Consider the following 22,956-nt stretch of genomic DNA (forward strand, 5'->3'; position numbering starts at 1 on the left):
ATGATTTTCATTTTTACAGTTTTTAAAGGCAATGCTTGAAGACACTTGAGAAAGTTTCTAAAATGAAAGATTTTCCCCTGTGCATAGTTTATAAGCACCTACCTGGAAAGCAAGGGCTTCATATTATACTTCTTTTCATTGCTCCAAGTCCCTAGCACAGTGCTGAAATATCAGTTAGCCCTTAATCAATATTTGATTTTTAGCTTATTTGATTTTGTCTGGAGGAAGTTAACCATTTTTACTCAAGTAGATAACAAGAGGTAGAATGGTTCCATGGAATGAAAGATAGGTTTGGAGTCAGGGGACTTGGATTCAAATCTCTTATCAGTGACATGCTACTTGTGAGAGAAATTACTAAATCTCTCTGGGACTCTTCAGTTTTCTTATTTGCAAAATGGGGATATTGAATTAAAACTATGTTTTATTGAGATATTTCCCACTAGCTATCTCAAAGAAATCAGAATTCATAAATTTAAATGTTTTTTGCTTAAAATCAAACATTTACTGTTTAAGAAGATGTAAAAAAAAAAAAAGCTCTAGGTGATGAAAAAAACAATCCTTTAAAAGCTTTCTAAAATGCTTTCCAAAAGCTTCTTTGACAATGAAATTTACCAAACATCACTTTCATCAGTAAAAGGCAAATGGTTCCTAAATAGAAGTGTTAAAATATGCATTCCTAAAATAGAAGCAAATTGCATTCAAAGGTTTGGGAGGGCTTTCAGTTAAAAATTATTTGAAACACAAACTTTATCCTGATTTTTTAAGGAAATCAGTCCTCATCCTGTTAATAAATAAGTGACTAAGCCTCTTTGGGTTTCATTTTCATTGTGGCAAAAATAAAGTTTTTTCCTTAGCTGCTTCTTTCTGATTCTATAACTATAATTATAACTATATGTACGGACATATAGTTATTTTCCTTCAAGAGACCTGAATCATTCTTAAATCAATAAAATAAGTAATAAAATATTAATTGATGAGTATGTATCCAGAACAATGTTAGTAAGCATTGCTGAACTCTTTGATATATGAGAAGTTTATAGTCAAACATTATAGATACTTTTCCTGACAGGTAATATTGTACAGAATTTAAAAGAAAAGAAAAGAAAGATAGAATTGATCTTGCTGAACTATTCCATTCTGCAAAAAGTGGAAGAAATAACCAAAATTATTTCTGTTACCAAGTTCATTAATAAAGAGGAACTTAGTTAGAGAAGAAGAAATTATGGAAACCTTGAAAATAAATGACAACTCAAAGTGAGATTTAGTAATACATGATAGGAAAGCCAGACATAGCATACCATATTTTGAGAGAGATGATTTCCAAGGCTTCAAAAAGGTAGGATTTTATAAACATTAGAGAATGTTGGAATGAATGGAATATTTTCAAAATAACAAATATCATATATCTAAAACCATCAGCAAACATAATATAATGGGAATAAGTTAGGAGTCTTGCCAATAAGATCAAGAATGAAACAAGGATGTCCCTTATTATCACTACTAGTCAATATTGTACATCACTACTATTCAATATTGTAACAGAAATGCTAGCTGTAGCAATAAAAGAACTAATTGAAGGAATTAGAATAGACAATGAGTAAATAAAGCTTTCACTTCTTGCAGATGATATGATGATATGCCCTGATAATTCCAGAAAATCGACCAAAAGACTTATCAAAATAATTAAAAGTTTATCAAAATTGCAGGATATAAAATAACCCTACATAAATAATCAGCATTTTTCTATACCTAACAGCAAGAGAAAGAAAGAGGAATCCCAATTAAGATAATTGTAGACAATATAAAATATCTGAGAATCTACCTACCAAAATGAGCCTAGGAACTATATGATCATAATTATAATTATACTTTTCATACAAATAAATCAAATCTATACAATTGGAAAAACATTAATTGCTTATGAATAGGTCACACCAATATAGTAAAAATGACAAGTTTTTCTAAATTAATTTGCTTATTCAGTGCAATACCAATCAAATTTGGTTTGTTAAACTAAATTAAAAAATCATGTAATAGAGCTAGAAAAATAACAAAATTGATCTGATAGAACAAAAGACCTAGAATGTCAAGCAAATAAAAAATATGAAAGAAGGCGGTTTAACTGTACTGAATAAAAAACTAATAATAAAGGGATAATCACCAAAATAATTTGCTGCTGACTAAGAAAGAGACTGGAGAGCCCATAGATAGATTAGGCACTCAACACACAATAATAAATGACTATAGTAATGCAGTGTTTGACAGACCCAAAGATTCCAGCTTTTGGAAGAAGAACTAACTATTTAATAAAAACTGCTAAGAAAAATTTAAAAAGTTATGGCATAAATTAGGCATAGACTGACACCTCATGCCATATACCAAGGTAAAGTAAAAATGGATACAAGATTTAGAAATAAAGGATGATACCCTAAGCAAATTAGGAAAGCACAAAATAGTTTACCTGTCAGACCTACGGAAAAGAGAATAATTTAGAATTAAAAAAAGGACAGAGAGATTAAGAGATATAAAATGAATACCTTTGACAATATTCAGTTTAGAAGTTTCTGACCCCCCCCCAAATCAATACAATCTAGATTAAAAGGGCAAACAACAAACTGGGAAAATATTTATAGTAAATCTCCTTGATAAAGGCTTCATTTCTCAAATATATAGAAAACTGAGTCAAATTTATAAGAATACAAAATGTTTCCCAATTGACAAGTGGTCAAAAGATGTGAATAGGTAATTCTCAGATGAAGAAATTAATACTGCCTTTAGTAATGTTTTAAAAAATGCTTCAAATCACTATTGATTAGAGAAATACAAATTAAAACAATTTGAGGTACCATCTCACATCCATCAGATTAACTAATAAGACAAAAAAAGGAAAATGATACACGTGGGAGGGAATGTGGATAAATTGGGATACAAATACACTAGGTTTTTATTTGTTATTTTTTAGTAGTTTAAAATTGCATTGTAAATAAAATTAGTAGGGTAAAGGAAAGAACTGTAATAAATTTCTAAGGATTATTAAGAAGTTAACATAAGAGATACAAAACATAAATCAAGAAAGAAATTGCTTGAAAATTAGAATGGATCAAATAGAATTTGACTACATGATAACAAAAAAAACACTCAAAAAAGTCAAAAGATGTGGGGGGGAAGTAAAAGAAAAAGTAAGGTGTACCATATTAAAAAAAGAAACTAACCTAAAAAATAGATCAAAGAGAAATACCTTGGCAGCATTTTTTTATTTCTTCATATTTTATCCCCACTACCTAGTATAGTACCTGGCTAAAAGTAGGTGTTTTTTGTTCATTTGCTTTTCAGTAGTATCTGACTTGTTGTGTCCCTTTTGGGGCTTTTCTTGCCAGAAATACTTGAAGGATGTACAATTTCCTCCTCCAGCTCATTTTACAGATGAAGAACTGAGGCAAACAGTTGGGTAACTTGCTCTGTGTCATCACTAGTAAGTATATGAGTTCCAGAAGATGAGTCTTCCTGACTCTAACCCTGGCATCATCCCATTGCCTTTTCATTCAACATCCATGGCAACATCAACAATGCTATACTGAAACTAGAAATTCCTGGTACAATTGAATTCCACATCTGCATGGCGTTAAACTAATGTTCTTTAATCACTTTGTTGCTGTCAGTTAAAAATATGTCACAGAGTAGTAAAAAAAAAAACCCTAGGAATTAACATGAAATCAACAACCCCATGGGGGTTAGATGGTTGCAAAAAAGGTTTCCTCATACACATTTTAATAATTCTTGCAATTATATTTGCTACATTGTGTGAGTCACAAATATCCAGGCAGAATATGAAACAAAATAGTTGGTATTTATAGCTGTGAATATGCTGAAATGCATAGGCTGGTAGTCATTAAATGATGATGCTTCTCATCCCCAATAAAAGTGAAAACCATAATAAACCATGAACAGAGTAAGATACATTGTAAAAGTACCTCATCTGTCTTCTGCAGGTAGTGCTTGTGTATGCCTTGCTTTTTTAACTATGGTCACCCTGTCTTAAGATAGATGGGGAAAACATTAAAATTTTCTTGTCACATCTAAGCCTTTATTGTATGGGATCCTGGGAATCAGGGCTCAATTCTTTATAATTGTAGTGAGAAACCCATTTTTCAGGATTGAGCCTTGGTAGTTAAAAAGGGAAAGTTATTTCCTCTAAAAAAGAGTTCCTTCTAAACTCTATATCAGCATCAATGTGCAATTGAATATCGCTGTTTCAGTTAAAGACCACTGCATTTGTGGAATATAATGTAGTTAATACCATCACATATTTCTTAGAAAAATAGTGAAGACCTGTAAAGTGATAGTACTAGGAAAAAGGCTAAATAATGGGAAAGGTTTAAATGTGAGCCACACTGTAAATCGACTATGAATTCCAAGTCACTGGTGAAAATATTCTTTATTTGTTATTGTTTCCTTTTTTTTCCTTCTAAATTAAACCATTTGCATTCCACAGGAGAGTTCAGAAGTCACTTCTTTGACTGCATTCAAGTCTTAGCAACTAAATTAATGCTGTCCTAGTTCTTTGCTTGGGGATTACTCTAAGACTTCTCATATTACTAGACAACTTATTTATACCATGCCAAGTGGGACTTGTTTGTCTTACCCAATTAAAGGAAAAGGAGAATTGAGCTATCTTTGCTTTTAAGTATCTTTTTTTAAAATAGCATTTAAATCTACTAACACTTTATTTCAAAATACATTGAATGCATATTTTTGGAAATCAATAGCCAATTGCAAAATAGATATGCATCCCTATGTTTCCTCTTCTAAAAAAGAGATTGTAATATTTTTCCTATTGATAGTATTATGATGAGTAGTGTGTTTTAAAAAACAGAAAAACAGATAATATAAATTTAGTTATAATAACAATAACTTCAATCCTATTGTTGAATATTAGATAAACTAAAACTACTTCCAAGATCAATTTAATTCAATAAACATTTATTATTAAGCTTGTACTGTGTGTTAGGGTTAGCTAAGTGGCACAGTGGCTATAATACTGCATCTGGAGTCATGAAGACCTGAGTTCAAATATGGCCTCAGACATTTATTATCTGTGTGACCTTGGATAGGTCACTTAATCCTGCTTGTCTCAGTTTCCTCATATGTGATATGAGCTGGAGGAGGAAATGGCAAATAATTATTTTCAAAGAAAATCTGGAATGGTGACAGGAAGGATTAGATAAGACTGAAAAATGACTGAACAAGAAAATATGTCAGGCATCCTATTAAACACTGAGAATACAGATAAGAAAAAGAGATAGTTCTTTCCCTCAAGGAGCTTCAGTCTAATGGGGAAAGACAATACATAAATAGAGACTGAAAAGATTTGGGTAAGTGGGAACCAGGAGACTGAATAAAATCTAGGATAATAAGAAGTTTGATAACCTGAGTGAAGTAATCAATCCTCAGCTCCTTGACTGGAAGTCTGGGGAGAGGAGAATAACTGGACTCTAAGAGAGTAGCAAGCTCATAGCTACTTAGTAGCATATATTTTTATTCTGTGTTATATTATTTAATTATTATATTATATAAATATCAATACTGTGATGAGTAAATACACTATATGTAATATTTCAGCATCTGTGTCTACTTTGGAGAAGAACCAACTCAAAAATGTCAAGTCACACGCCAAGTGATCAACCACTTAGCCCGTAGGCAAAAGTTAATTTTGATTGGGAAGATCCAAAATTCCATACACCCATAGACAATGAATTGTTGTACTCCATGCAGATGGCCAGAATTGAAGATTAGAAAATCAATGAAATTATGGCATTAAATGACTCATAACTTTGCCAGTAAGAAATGCATGGGTAATCCATTCTAGTGATTGTAACTTCTTAGTGAGTAGATATCAGCACCAAATCTATTGGTTAAACTAATATATTCCAGGCATTGAGAATTGAGAATTAGTTATGATTGAATTTGAGATGTCTATTGTGGATTTTAAAATTAATATCCAATAACTATTATAGTTAATAAAGTTTTATTAATAATAACTAAAGTAAGAGACCTAGCTATTCAGTGCACTCGCAAGAGCCAAAGAGAAAAAAGAGAGGAGTTACAGCAAACTATATACAATCATGATGATGCAAAGGTGGACAAAGGGAAAAGTATTCTGGGTAATACAGAAAGGAAGTTTGAGTAATGTAGTTTTTAGGGGTTCAAGATTTTTCCAACTATACACTATAGAACATGTAGTTTGAGACATCAGAGATGCAAGTCTGAATTTTAGCAGCTAAGTTATGGCTGGATAAGTAGATGTAAGAATTATCAGTGTAGAGATGGTAATTGAAATGATGGGAGATTACCAAGCAAAATAACCTAGAGGGAAAAGAGAATTGGTGCCAGGTCAGAGTCCTATGGGCCATACAGCTTTAGTGGATATGATCTGGCTGAAGTTCTAGTAAAGGAGAGTATGGAGGGTCAGATAGATAGAAAAACAGTATAAAGTCACAGAAACCTAGAAAGAATAGGTTATCAAGATGGTCAGGGTGATCAAAAGTGCCAAAAGAATTGAAGAATAGAGGAATTGGTGCATTTCTGATAGAAAAAACAAAGTATAACCAACTTTGTGAGTATTTGAGGTGGGATGGAGTAAGTTGAGAACCTGTGATATTAGGGAGTTTGAGGAAGTAGTGATGTGAATGTTGAAGTGCCTTAGTGTGAGGGCAGTAGTTCAAGATAAGAGAGTAGTACTATGAGTGAGGCACTGAACTGGGTTAAAAAAGAAAGAGAATGTCTTGAAGGTAGGTAGATAACAGCTTCTAGAATTTTGAGTGTGTGCTATATATGGATTGAGAGAATCTCAAAGATGGAGAGGTTACTGAATCCTGGTGGTAAAAGGAGAACCTGGAATCTGCAAAAGAAAGCAAAGAATATTCTAGTCTTCCACTTTGACCAATGAGTTGGGGCAGTAAGTGAAAGTGCAGTCAGTATTTGAAAGTGAGACCAAGGAGATTATTTCATCAAGAGAGATGCAAGTCCCAGTGATACCTAGAAGGTGGAAGATGTAGAAAAGGGAAAGAATTAAGATGAAAGCAAGTTTGTTACCTGTGGAGAAGGCATTTCAGAGAGCACAATAGAAGGGAAGAGTAGTTTTAGAATGGAACATTGTAGGAAAGCAAGGGTTGAGAAGAATGAGAGTGAAGGAATTAAATGCTACAGAAAGGTATTTGTATTCCTATTTACAATACCTGGCATAGAGTGCTTAATAGATGTTGTTTCCTGCTTATATGGAACAAAAAATTCCCCCAAGCATGAAAATATAATTTTTATCTGCTATATTTCTTTTTAAATTTAAATTTATTTATTTGTTATATTAAAATACTCATATAAGTCCCTTCTTCCCCCTGCTCCCCATTAGAAAAGACATAATTTATATATATATATATATACACATATATATGTATGTGTATGTATATATATATAACAACTATGTCTTACTTATTTCTATTTTATTAGTTTTTCCTATGGAGATGGACATGCATAAATCATTCAACAAAAAACAATATTTTTGTTGCTATATATAATATTCTCATGATTCTGCTCATTTCATTTCACTTTTCATAACATCATGTAAGACTTTCCCTTTTTTTTTGGTTTAATTAACCTGTTAATCATTGCTCCATAAGGTAGTGGTTCAATGTACTAGATTTGGAGTGAATAGGACCTCAACTTGAATCCTGTTTCTGCCATTTTCTTGCTCTGTGACAAAGAGCACTGGTTCCCAAACTTTTTTGGTCTACCGCCCCCTTTCCAGAAAAAAATATTACTTAGTGCCCCTTGTCACATACTATCACCTCCCCTTTACAGTTATTCACCGCCTCCAAATGCACCTGTGGCCATCACCGCCCACCTGTATTTCTGCAGCACTCAAGAGCAAGTCATTTAACCTATTTCTTCTGTAAAATGAGGATAATAATACTTCAGCCCCCCAAAATTAAGCATTGTTTCCAGGCCAAACTGAGAAAATATCTATAGAAGTTTCTCATGTATCTTAAAGGACCATAAAAAATGTCATTTATAACCATGTCTTACCTGAACTTTGTATCACACATAGTAGGAACTGAACAAATATGTGGAATATGTGGAATTAAATTGATTTATTTATATATAAAGGTAAACGTGTTCTTTCTCCCAATTCTAAGGTTTTCTTTTTCTTTTTGAATGTGCCTCCCTGTCATTTTGATGTTGGATCTCTTGCTAGAGTAGGCAGAAGGGACAGTAAAGCAAGTCAGTTATTGGGACAATTGCCATTTCTGCCAATTGTTGCATCAGTTCAGGTTTCATGGGTAGAGTGTAATGTTGCCAGATGGTGCTGGTGTTCAGGGCTCTATATTCATGACTAAGCTATAATTTCTTATGCTTCTATTTCACAGATATCATTAGGGCTCCAACAAGGGGGGAGATGGAAAGAAAGGAAAATCAAGACTTTTATTTCTTCTCTAAAAAGCACCTCAGAAACACAATCTCTGGTCTAGTCAATGAGTTGAAACAACTAGCTGGAATTAAAATTTCTGTATTAATAGTTCCTGTTAATTTATTTATAAATTTCACTTTGGTAGGAGACTTCTATTCCTTAGAAATATTATACACAGAGTAAACACACAGTAATCCTTGAACAGGAGATAGAATTTTGGGTCAGAGTCCAGGTCAAGGCTGTGATAAGATTTCTCCTACTTCTGCAGGTTGTGCTTTCAGCAATTCTGGGGACACAAAGTATCTATTACTGGATCCCATAAAATGACTCAATCACAACGATGATTTCCAACATGATCAAAAAGAGGGGAGAGCATGTGTGTAGTCTGAAGATTTTACAATGTTTTCTCCACTAAAAACCTTTGGGATACTAGTGTGGCAGCCACCCATAATTAGTTTTAAATGTCACTGGCAAGTGTGATATTGATATGGCAAAAGATTTCAAAGGACTTTAATTTTTCTTGGCAGGAAACATAAACATAAATTTAATTTAGCCTACTGTAGACCTCTCCTTCTCACCACAAGTGTGACAGCAAGCAGGTCAATCCATTGGTGGCTCTTTGTCTGAGTGGGAAAATATGACTGAAGACTAGGGGAAGGGAGGAAGAGTCTTGAACCTGGTATCTCCTTGGGTTGTACTGGCCTCCATTTTGCTTTATTGTGTGAAATGTCCCTGGAAGGCATACTAAATGAATGCAAGAAGACATTCTATAAAGTCAGTAATGATTGAAGGTAGAATTTGATGAGCTTCCTTTTCTAAACGTTGATAGTAGGTAACTACAACAGTATAGGTTAATTCATTTAGATAAGGCAAGGCAAATTCACATAAGATTTTATTTACCAAAGTAAATTTATTACAAGTCATGTCAGGATTCGAGATCTTCATGGGGTAATTATTGTCTGTCATAATCCCTTGAATGCTGGACTCAGAAAAATTATTGGTCAATAATCTCAGATATAAAGTGTTTTTTTTTCTCTTCCCTGCGGCAGCTACGAAGGGGTCTCCTCTACATTTTTCAAAATTTTCCATGAGGTCATCAACTTGAAAGAATCTCTACGATTCAAAGTCTATGATCAAGTCTTTGACCCAAAGCACTGGAAGTGCTCTGCTGCTCAGGTGAAAAAGAATGGGAAACTAATGGGGCTGGTGGACAGGAATGCTGAATATAGTCACTTCCAGAATATGAATTTTATTTCCCACAAGAAGGAAAATAATGACAATGATAACAATACTAATTATTATTAATTGTTGACTGACTTACCAACTGTTTAGAACAATAAAAAAGTCATAATGTTTTATTTTTATTCTAGGGACAATAGGGAACCACTGGAATTTATTTAATGAAGGATGGGGTGGGGCAATATGGTCAGGCTGAAAGGCAAAGTTTCTCTGCTATGGTACAAGGGTATAAAAGCCCTGGATTTAAGGTCAGAATACATGACAATGAAATATAGGGGTGAAAATTATCATCTGATTCCCATTTGGCAAGTTACTTAATTTCTATAGGCTTCCATTTATTCATTTGTAAACTGAGAACATTTGAATTAAATCTATGGTCTTGGGCCCTTTGAGTGACCAAGTCTGTCTATTCAGTGAACCTCTGTGAAGTTAACATTGCTGTACAACCACCACCACCACAATCCCACCGATAGCACTTTAAAGAATTTTCAAGAATGGCAAAAGTAATATGACAGTAAAGAAGAGTGATAAATGTTGGAGGGGATGTGGAAAAATTGGGACACTAATGCATTACTGGTGGAAGGGTGAACTGATCCAAACCATTTTGGAGGGTGATTTGTAACTATACCCAAAGTGCTATAAAATGTGCATACTCTTTGATTCTATAACATAACTACTGGGTCTATACACCAAAGAGATCATAAAAAGGGGAAATGGCCAATTTGTATAAAAATATTTATAGCAACTCATTTGATGGTGGCAAAGAATTAGAAATTGAGGGGATATCCATCAATTGGGGAATGACAGAACTAATTGCAATATATGTTGGTGATGGCATTATGATATAATCAACATTAAGCAACATTAAGATGATTTCATAAAAAGCTGGAAAGATCTACATGAACTGATGCAGAATGAAATAAGCAGAACTGGGAGAATATTGTATGCAATAACAACAATTTTGTACAATGATCAACTGTGAAAGACTTAGCTACTCTCAGCAATACAATGATCCAGGACAGTTCTGAAGGACTTATGACAAAGAATGCTATCCACATCCAGAGAAATAACTCTTAGAGCTGGATGCAGCTGAAAGCATACTATTTTTCACATTAGTTTATTTATGGTTTTATTTGGGGGTTTTGGTTTCATATAAATATTCTCTTTCAACAATGATCAATTTGGAAGAATGTTTTGCATGGTAACATATATATTATGCAAATCAAATTGCTTACCATCTCCAAGGCAGAGAGGGAAGAGAGAGAGTCAATTTGGATCTTACAATTTCAGAAAACCTATGCTGAAAATTGTTATTACCTGTAATTGTGAAAAAATATCTTTGAATGAAATGGGAGGGATCTGAAAAGAAAAAAAAAAGAATGGCCATGGGAAGAAGTTGAAAGGAGGAAAGATTTAAATCATTTGTGAAAACCCCTTTTCATGTGCCAGAACATTAGCTCCTCAAACCAGAATATATTTTCCCAAAAGGCTGAATCACTTCAATTATTCTTGCCAGCCACTGTCTTATATCAACCCCTTAAATATCCTTAATTTCCTTAACAAGGTGCCAAAGGATATATTCATGAATTTCATTGTTTTTTAAAAAATGTAAACAGATGCCTGATGTCCTTAAGTTCATCAAGTTGCTATGGGGATCTCCTGATCAAAGCTGATTTCTCAAGAATTCCAAATTCCATAACCTGAGATGAGAGGAGGAATTTGGGAACTAGAATAAAGATTTCCATCTCAGAAAATTTGAAAAGAGATCAGAGAACATGTTTTCAAAAGCAGGTAAGAGTCAATGGTATGACTTAATCTTGAGAAGTTTTGTCCTTTAATCACCATGGGAATTGGTCCCTACTTCTCATTGCTCTGACCTGCAGGACCATTACCTTTTCATTTGTTATTTTTGCTGTTTAGTTGTTTTAGTCATGTCTGACATTTCATAGCTCCATTTGGGGTTTTCTTGGCAATAGTACCAAAATGATTTGCAATTTTTTTCGAGTTCATTTATAGACGAGGAAACTGAAGCTGGCAGTGTTAACAGACTTATTAACAGGGTCACACAGCTAATAAGTGTCTGAAGCCAGATTTGAACTGAGGAAGATGACTCTAATTCTTACACTTTATTCACTGTATCACTTAACTGCTGTACTTTTCCATATCTTATTGCATCTTTGGAATAGTACATTCCAAGTATGATATTTGAATTTTCAAAAAGAATAAAGAAACATAGCTAAAAATTAAGGGAATTATACTGAAAGTGACAGCTATACTTCTCCACTGTCATTGTGACAAGATCAGTAGGAAGTTCCCTTATTGGCCAGTCTTCTAGAAGTTCTTGGACCCTGTTAAGTAAATAATTATGTGATCTTGAGACACAGCTCATAAATGAAAGAACAGGGACTAAGCCTTTCCATCCCTCTCCCCCCACCCACTTACTTAAGTGTTACCTATCCCTACCTCCATGATCAGGATGGATAATAATTCTCCTATCACTTAAATAAAGCAATCTGACCCTAACTTCCCTTTCTTAGATGGTCATCAAGATCACAACCCCTTTAAGAGTATAGTAGAATGATAAGGAAAAGTCCCAAATCAACTTTGGGGATATAGGAAACAACTATAGTTACTGAACTGAAAGACAAAGCAATGACTATTCAAAGTCCTTTAAATCTCCTTCCTTCCTTCCTTCCTTCCTTCCTTCCTTCCTTCCTTCCTTCCTTCCTTCCAGTCTTGCTGGGTTATTCTTCCAACAGAAGGAAAAACACTGAGGGTTTGCTGTAAGAAGTAAGAACACAGCAAGCCATGTAGTAAAATTTACTTTATAATACTAAAAGGTTAAAAAAATTAAGAGCCCACTAATGACATTCTCTTTCAAATGATCAAGTTAGACTTTGACCACCTGATCTACATTGTTTTGAGTTCTAAACAGGTAATGTTCATTCATTCTGACGGGCAGATCTTTTATTGCCTCCTATCCCTCTGAAACACACAATTATTATAAAATGGAATAACTAGAAAGCCTAATATACCTCAGGTTGAAAATGCAGAAGAATGCAAATTCAGGCTTTTGTAAGGCTATTATTATGTAGATAATGAGTGCCCTTCTAGTGCCCTCACTTAGATTGTATAAGTGTTTATAGTTTTAAAAGCATGTGAGTGGGATGTTGGAGGATTCAAAGTTTATCTTCTTGTCTCTGAATGCATACCGAATTTTGCTTTTAGTTCTCATTCAATCTCCTCAGCCTGTTCTTGTTTACTGAAAATCTGTCATTATATTCGGCTTTGAGGCTTTCTTTTATGTATGGCTTATATGCATACCCTGGCATGTTATTCAGTCCTGGTGAATAATAATAAAAAAAAAGTGTTATAGAATGCATTAAATGTGAGAAGAAAAATGAAGAAATGTCATTCTAAAACTCTTCTTTCTCTTTTTTCCTGTTTCTTAGGACTACTTGTTTCTTCTGATTCAATTCTTTAAATTTCTTTTAAATTTTCATATCTAACTTTCTTTTTCCTTTCTCCCTCACTGTGGCTTTTTCATAAAATCCTGACACCTCAGACACACCTTTATCATTATGTGATCCCACCTGGGAAAGGGAAAATAATAAGCATTTATACATATCTATGCGTTGTACTAAGTGCTTTTCATATGCTATCTCATTTGCTTTTCATAGCTACCTCTATGAAGTAGCTACAATTATAATCTCCATTTTATAGTACTGTAAACTGAGGCAAACAGAGACTTAGTGACTTGCTCAGTCACACTGCTAGGATGTATGTGAGGTCAAATTTGAACTCTTGTCTTCCCATATGGCTGCTTCCATTAATGAACAACAACACAGTCAAATTTCGCTACTGTTTCTTCTCATCAGGGTCCATTCTTGCTTGCCCGGGGCCTCATGTACTCTAGAATTCCAACATAGGAAATTTTAATTTGAATAATCCATCACTAAAAAAGGAATCCAAAGGATTCAATATTTTTGATGAAAAAGTTAATCCTTTGAACTCCTCAGGAAATAGAATTTTAAGACTCTCAAGACAGGGAGAAATGACAATCATGTCATCTAGCAAGAGAACACTGGCATAGAACAAATGACCCATTGCTTTCCTCGATAAACGGATATGTGGGCTGGATGGCCGAAGTTGCTGAGTTCTGTATGGTCAGAAGTTTTAGGGAGAATAAATGAGTTTTGGACTGTCACTTTTTCCACAAAAGTATTTCCACAATGGAAAATGTTTAATAAGGCAAGGTAGTGATCCATATTAATATTAAAGCACCCTTCACCGTGATCCTACCTTGTAACTCTTTTTTGGAAGCACTTTTTTGGAAGAAAATTTCTTCACTTGTCTTCTCACATTTAATACATTCTTTTACATATAATTATTATCAACCAGCAAAGAATGTAAAAGTTTTTCTCTGCACAATTGATTGGCAAGAGTACACCAGAATCAGAGTGTGCCTTTGTTGGTTACAAGCCATGTGGTGTGGGAGATGTTAACGGTATTAGTTGAGAAAGAAGGGAAGCAGTGGCTGTTGATCATAAGCCAGATTATTTTTTCCTGTGCTAACCATTTACTTTTGGAGGGACTTTGACAGACAAATTGTTACTTCCCATTAAGAAAGTTCAAAAAACTTTGTTCCAGTATGGAATAGACAGCTGCAGACATTTTAAGGGAACCATTCTAATGAGGAAAAGCCTTGGGAGAATAAAGGCAGGAATTATGGATGGTGAAACTGATCACTTTGGGAAGATAAAATTGACATCATCTGCCATGCCATTCTCACTTGCATATGCGGTGGTTGGTAAAAACACGACCATAAATGTGATTTCTGCATTAAACAATGTAGTCACGAGTGAAAATACCTTTTTATCACTGTTTAACTACTTGATGAGAATACCTAATAACTGAAATTCTATATTGTAGACTTTCCTGCTATTTGAAGGATTTGATCCAGAAATGAATGGAAAAGAAAGTTATAATACTTTCCAGGAAATAAACATCAATATTTGAAAATGTCACAAACAAAAAACTAAACTCTATTTGAATCTAACTAGAGGGTTCATTTATAATATTTATAATATGAATAGCGCCACAGGGAAAATTTATAGATGATATTGGGACCCAAGAGATGTAAATCCTGGGATTGTTCAGGAAATCAGTATCTTCCCCTTCCTCTTCCAAAATATACCTTTCTATGATGGAATATGTTCTCCACCTAACCTATAGTACCCATACCATAGCTTTTGGGCACAGATTTTCACAGGGTTAATATCATCAATTTTTTTAAATATTTTTTTTTAGAAAGTTTTTCCATGGTTACAAGATTCATGTTCTTACTCTCCCCTCTACCCACCCCCACCCCACCAGCCAATGCGCATTTCCACTGGTTTTAACATGTGTCATCAGTCAAGACCTATTTCCATATTATTGATAATTGCACTGGGGTGGTTGGTTAGAGTCTACATCCCAAATCAAATCCTCATCAACCCATGTGTTCAAGCAGTTGTTTTTCTTCTGTATTTCTGTTCCCACAATTCTTCCTCTGAATGTGGGTAGCATTCTTTCTTATAAGTCCCTCAGAATTGTCCTGGGTCATTACATTGCTGCTAGTAGAGAAGCCTATTACATTAGATTTTGCTGCAATGTATCCATTTCTGTGTACAATGTTCTTCTGGTTCTGCTCCTTTCACTCTGCATCAGTTCCTGAAGGTCATTCCAGTTCACATGGAATTCCTCCAGTTAGTTATTCCTTTGAGCACAGTAATATTTAGTATTCCATCACCAACAAATACCTCAATTTGTTCAGCCCTTCCCTCATTTTCCAGGTTTTTTGAAACTACAAAGAGTACGGCTATAAATATTTTTGCACATGTCTTTTCCCTTACGATCTCTTTGGGGTATAAACCCAGCAATGGTATGACTGGATCAGAGGGCAGGTATTCTTTTAGTGTTCTTTGGGCATAGTTCCAAATTGTCATCCAGAATGGTTGCATCAATTCACAAATCCACCAGCAATGCATCAATGTCCCAATTTTGCCACATCCCTTCCAACATTCACCACTGTCGTTTGCTGTCATGCTAGCCAATAATGCAAAGTATGAGGTGATACCTCAGAGTTGTTTTGATTTGCATTTCTTTAATTATAAGAGATTTAGAACACTTTCTCATGTACTTATTTATAATTTTGAGTTCTTTATCTGAAAATTGCCTATTCATGTACCTTGCCCATTTATCAATTGGGGAATGGCTTGATTTCTTGTACAATTGATTTAGCTCCTTATATATTTGAATAATTAGACTTTTGTCAGGGTTTTTTGTTATATTTTTAATATCACAAAGATAGAGTTCATTAAAGCATTTTCTCTGTATTGTGAGGTGATACTTATCTGGCTACTTCTTTTTGGATTCCTTTGATTGATCTTCATTCAAATAAGATCTACTAACTCTGAGGGGTTCCCATGTCTCTTTCTTGGACCCTCTTCTCTTCTATTTGCCTATCCCTACCTTTCTCCTGAATTCCAATGTTGCACCTTTAGCTGCCTAGTAGATATTGAATTGGAATTGGTTTTCTATTAGACATCTTAAACTAACTCACTATGTCCAAAACTGTTCTTAGGATCTTTCCCCCGATTACCAGGGGAATACCCAGGAAGATTCCCTCTTCCTGATTACCTTACTACTGATCAATTAATAATAATCTTCTGGCAATGAAATTGTCATTCTTGACACTTCAATTTCAGTTACCCCACATATTGAATCAGTTGTCAAATCCTATCGATTCTACTACACAACATTTCCTATTTGCACTATGTTCTCTCTTCTAGCACTGCCACAACCCTCATATAAATCCTCATCACCTCACACCTAGATTATTTTAATAATCTGCTGGTTGTTATGTCAGCCTAATCATATGTTTTCAAATAATTAAAGCTTTTTGAAAAAAATACAGGATCTATTATTAGACTTAATCTGAATTATAACATTTTTCTAATAACTTAAGTGGACAATCAAAAAACCAATAAAGCAATCCTTAATTTGTAGACTTTGATGATTTCTAAGGTGTATATGCTCAGAATGAAAACTTAACAATTAGCTCTTAAGAACTGGTTCAATGCTAGCTCCTGTACTTTCCTATATTTTCCTCAAATCCCCCCCCCAATTTCAATCTACCCTTCACTCAGCTATAAAAGTGATCTTCCCAAAGTATAGTTCTGACTAAACCACTCCTCTGACCCTTTTTCATAAATACCAGAGATGACTAGACTTCTGAGTCATATGAACTCAAGATGGAGGATTAGACCTTTTCTCAAATCTTTGCAATCATTCAAACCTTTCTAAAATAGGAATTATGTGCAAGAAATGGAGCAATTTTAGTTGTCTCTATGGTCTATAACAACAAGAATCTAAACATAAGGTTAAAAATCTGATGAACTAACTGAAACTTAATCAGTACCATGTCTTCAATTGCCTCATACACACCCAGCAACAGAATTGAGCACATCAACCTACTCACTTGTAAATTAAACTCCACACTCTAACCAGTAAATTCTTTCTGTAGTGATTCAGAGATACAAACAAAAGAAATTGTAGTATGTATGCCAGTGTTCTATGCCACAAGAGAGCTCCATCAGAAAATGGAGGAATAGAGCCACTAACCCTGAGGAAAATAATTTAGTATCTACCTGGGTCTAAACATTTAACCCCAAAAGTCACTCAGGTAATCACCAAGGCTGGTGAACTATGTGTCCCTCTTGGGAGAAGAGTGAAACAATTTAAAATGAAGATCATAAGGAATTTATAAAGGAGAGAAAGCCAAGAAGTGAACAATAGGGGAAAATAAGGGGAAAAATATTGAAACTCTTCAAGATCTCAAGAGGAAGAAAATTCAACCTTGAGCCTAAGCAGGTAAAACAATTGGAATGGTATTAATAGTAGAATAGAATATGGCCTAGAGATCACATAAAATATTTTAAGCATCTGTGAATAAGTATTGAAAGACAAAGAAAAATAATTAATACCTTATGAAGCAGAAGGTCTTAAGAATTTCCAGCAAAGCATGAAACCATAGGAGGATATTCATGAATGGCTTAAAGGAGAAATGAGATTTTTTGAAAACAAAGTTTATGACCCATAAAGAAGACATAATTGGCAGAAGATGGGTGAGAAAAATTGAATTCATAGTATTAATTTTCACTAAAGAAACAGAGAAGATAATTGATTAGATATTTTCTTGTTGTTTTTGGTGATGCTGTTGTTCATTCTTTGTATTCAGCAGATCAATGATATCACAATGTTGGAATCAGTATACAGTATCTTTGTGGCTGATCAGTCTAATAGAAGTATGGAAGTATCTACCATAGGTCAACCTCAAATCATCCATTTAAACATTTAGGACAGAGATGTCAATAAGTTGGTGTACCTTGGGTTTTCTTTGTACTACTGCAATTATGCTCAAGAAGTAGAACATCTTCTTTGTTGTAAGCATGCCATGATGGGTGGTCCTGTGTCACTTTTTCCTGTGTCTCACAATTGATACTGAAGTTCTTTAGAGAAACCTTAAGAAGGTCCCTGAACTGCTTTTTCTGTCTCTCACGTGAATTCTTTACTTCTTCATAAATTGATTGGTATGCAAATATGGAAGGAGACAGGCAAAAGAACACTGATATTAAAGGAAAACATGATCTTTATACAAAGAAAACATACTGATTTTAAGGAAAAATGTTCAGAAACAACTTAAGATTATGAGGTTCCCAGAACATGTCAAAAAAAAAAACAAGACAAGTTCTATATTATCCAAGAAATAATACAACAAAACTGCCCAGAAAGAGAAAAAAATGTGAAAATCAAAAGAATCTACAGATCGCTTTCACAACAAAAGTTAAGAAAATGAATAAAACAGCTTTTATAAAACTAAGTTTTTTATATTCCTCTCTTTCTCAGCACCTCAGTAGCCTCTCCCCTTTGACTGAAAGGCTAAAAAGTTAAAGGACTAAACCTCTCCCAAAGCTTCCCTTTAACTTCTCCAAAAAGTCAACTCCTACCTGAAAAGGGAAAGTAACAACTGTGGTCTCTCAAGAAGAAGATAACCAAATGAGAATGGTCAAGGAAGCATATAGGATGAAAAAAGGAGGAAAAGAAAGGAGGAAATCTTGTAAAAGGAGTAGGAATAGAAGCCACTGATGAAAGCTCTTGTGAGATAAGAGAGTTATTCTATAAAAGGAGATGAAGATTTACTATAGGTATTATCTATAGAGATTTGATGCTTAGAAAGATCACTTGTCTTGCCTCAGGGGAAGGCATATCTGATCTCCCAAGAGTAATTTTAAATGAGAAAAATGGGAGGTCATGGACTCATGAAAATGATATCAAATACAAAAAAAAAATGACCAAGGACAAAAATTAACTTTATGATAAAAGATATAGATAAATTCCCAGTATGGGGTAATATCTTCTATGAGCTTCAGGAATTCATATTTCAAAGCCTGATATGGGAGCTGGAGGCAACATCTACAGAGCAAATATAGAAAGTGGTTAGGAAGAACTCCAAATAGGTACCATATAAATTTAAATTCCATGAAGAATATATAGACTAAAAAAGACTAAATATAAGTCCATTAATCAAAGAATAAAAGTCTAGGATATAACAGGAAGATAAATAATGAGGAAAATGAGAGATAAATCTTTTTTAGACAAAAGCATGGAAAATTAAAATTTGAAAACTAATGAACAAAATAGGTTGAATGAGAGGAAAAGAAATAAGAATCTATTTGACTTCTAAACTGAGGGCGAAAAATAAGTGAAAAATCAAGTTATTAGAGAAAATCAAGAAAGAAAAAAGGAATTAATAAAAAAATGTCAAAACTAAGGACAAGAGTATCAACCCGAATAAGCAAAATTACCAAAGTAATAATAACATAAGCTTTTTAATCCAATTAAGAAGATTATAAAATGTGGTTCCCCATGGGCCTAGAGTATCTAGTGGTACTAGTTGACAACGATATAAATATATTTGAGAGACTTTGCCTTGAGGAGGGACTAAATGAATTGTTATAAATAACAACCAAGAGACAATAGACTGGGAAAAGTACATGCTCTCAGTCAATTTTTGTCTCTTGAGAAATCACCCTATATCCAGAAAGATTTGTTGATGGTCAGCACCAAGAATAGTTGATAGAAAGCTGTTACATTCATCAAGGGTAATAAATGAGAAAAGAAGTGCCTAAGGCTTTAGGCAAGCTAGCCAGTGGGAAAAGGCTTGATTTAAAAACTTTATTAAGCTAAAAAAATTAAGAGATATATAAAAGAGTGTTTATAGAGGTTAAGGAAAAATATTAGGGGAAAAACCCCAAAAAACTGACCTCCAAATCACTATTGATTAGAGAAATTTAAATTAAAACAATGCTGAAGTACTACTTCACACCCATCAGACTGGCTAATATGTTAAAAAAAGAAAATAATAAATATTGGAGGGACATGAAAAAATTCAGAGATAAATACACAGCTGGTGGTGCTATGAATGGATGCAATGATTTTGGAGAACAATCCATTATGCTCAAAATTATACTCAAATTACACTCAAAGTGTTATATAACTATATAGACATTTTGACCCAGTAATATGATTAATAGGCTTGCTTCCTGAGGTGATCAAGGAAAAAAGGAAAATAAATTATATATTTTAAATTATTTATAGCCATTCTTTTTGTGATGGCAAAGAAGTGGAAACTGAAGCTACGTCTACCAGTTGGGGAATGGTTGAACAAGTGATGATACATGATTGTAATGAAATACTATTATGCTATAAGAAATGATAATCAAAATGATCACAAAAACCCTGGAAAGACATAAGAAGTAATTCAAAACGAAGTGAGAAAAACCAGGAGAAAACTGCATGCTATAACAACAATAATCTATGATGATCAACTCTGAATGACAACTATAATCAACAAGGCAAGAATCCAGGACAATTTCAAGGGATTCAAGAAGAAAAATCATATCCACCTCCATGGAATGAATAGACAATGTCCAAATGTACATTAAAACATACCATTCTTCACTTTATTTCCTGCATGAAAATTTCTCTAAGTTAAGCAATATATACTTTGTTTACATGATAAACAGGGAATAATGTAATATATGGCTATGTATTTACATCCTATATCACATTACCTGCCTTTTGGGGAAGAGAAGTCGAAGGGGGAGGACAAAAAAAAAGACATTTTTGGACATAGCTACAGATAATGTGAGAATTTGTTTTTCTTGGATAAACATCTATTATAATTTATTACATATTTATAATAAACCTTATGTATTATATCAGTTACATTATATATTATATATAAAAATAAACAAGAAGAAAGGGACTTAAAAGTCATCTAGTCCAAACTGGTGTTTGAGTTTTTTTTTTTTTCCAGAATAGAAAATTAAGGCATATAGAAGTTTAGTAACTTGCTCAGGGTCATAGAGAAGTAAATGACAATTGAATAGAATTTTTTTTATTCCAAATAGATTTTCCCCCACCCCTACTGCACTACAAATTCCTCTCTTGAGAAGCTGGCAGGAAAGAAAAAAGAATTCTGTTAATCTATTAATTACCTAGTTTCGAGAAATTTGTGTCTTGACCTTAGCCTACTGAGAAATGGGTAGAAGGAAGATATGAAGAAAGAGATGTGTATGTTTCACTTTCCAAGTACACAGTGAGTATCCAGATGCCTTTCAGCAATTCTCTCTAATTTCTGCCTGCCATAAACAGAATGCCAAATGCCTAAGTGCTAATTCACAAACATGATTGCTGGCTCCTATGCACCTAAAAACTTGGAACTCTACTCAATTCCATCAAGCATGCACCTTTCAATTGTTAATGGAAAAAATATTGTGCCATCGGGTAGTTGATTTTTAAAACTCTTAATAGCAACATGGGCATAGCTGAAAAATATTTCCTAGGGACACCAGATGTTTGTTTGTTTATTTTTCTTTTTTTAACTTGGTTTGTTTTTTTTCCCCTGACTATATTTTTTAGCAACCATACTTAAATAAAATCTACCACCACTACCAAGTTCTTGCCTCAGCAGTATGAGAGGTAATCCTTTTATAATAGTCTGAGTTCTATTCTTGGATTCATCATCTTTATATGATTATAGGAAAAGGAAACATTTTACTTCAAGTTAGGACACCCTCCAAAATCTAGAACAATACTCCTTTGCTTTAAGGGGAAGTGATGGTAGTGAAAGGACAAAGGCAATAATTGGCAAAGGCCCATTGAATTTATGCATATGTTATTACATCTAATAAAATTAATTAAGAATCTACCACAAATATGCAAAATTTAGATATAACATATTAAATTTAGATAAAAATGTTGAAGATTCAGATAAAATTAATAGGACAGAATGAATGATTTAAAAATAATATTTTAAGATTAAAATTTATATCTAATAACTCTCAGTATTTTATTTTATAAAGTTTAGTAATAATCTCTTGAAGTAGAAGAAATAAAAGGAATAAAAGCAAAAGCCTGAGTAAAACCTGCTTTCCCAGCTGTGATCAGGGGAAAACAGAGCTAGAGGGCAGAGCTATACAAAACTTATATCCTCCCTACATTAGCATGTAACATGAGAAGGAACATGGAATGCTGGGAGAGAGAGTCTTGGGGTTCAAAATTATAATTATACATACCAAATGTATATAATATATGAGTTTCAAAAATCCAATATTACAAATATAGGTTATTTCCAATAAGCAAAGATTGTTTGGAAAATTATATATCAACATGGTAAAAAATGGTCTTTAATCTATATTCCTCAAAATCATTATTTTGATGGATTTGTGATTTCATCAATGTCATTATTGCATCTATTAGTAATAGATTGTCCCAAATCCATGTATTATTATGGTATGCATTTCTCTTCAATGTCTGCTCATAGATCCACAGACTATTCATCCTGTGAGGCAGACAGCTTCCTTTGTATAGCTTTAATTTGTCAATAGTATCACAAAATTCATTTGTACCAATTACCTAAATTTTTTTCATAATGCACAATAAAAATTTGATGTAAAAACAAATTATTTATTTACCTCAATTGCATATGTGATTCAAAAATATTTAGATTTGTTCATGTAGAATAAAAATTTCTGTAAATAAGATATACTCTTTCAGAAAAAATGAAATAAACTAAGCAGATTGGGAAATATTTATGATATATATTTCTAATAAAAATCTGACATCTATAATATATAAAGAATTGGCAC

This window comes from Gracilinanus agilis, chromosome 4 (genome assembly GCF_016433145.1).
Source record: "Gracilinanus agilis isolate LMUSP501 chromosome 4, AgileGrace, whole genome shotgun sequence".
Lineage (NCBI taxonomy): Eukaryota > Metazoa > Chordata > Mammalia > Didelphimorphia > Didelphidae > Gracilinanus > Gracilinanus agilis.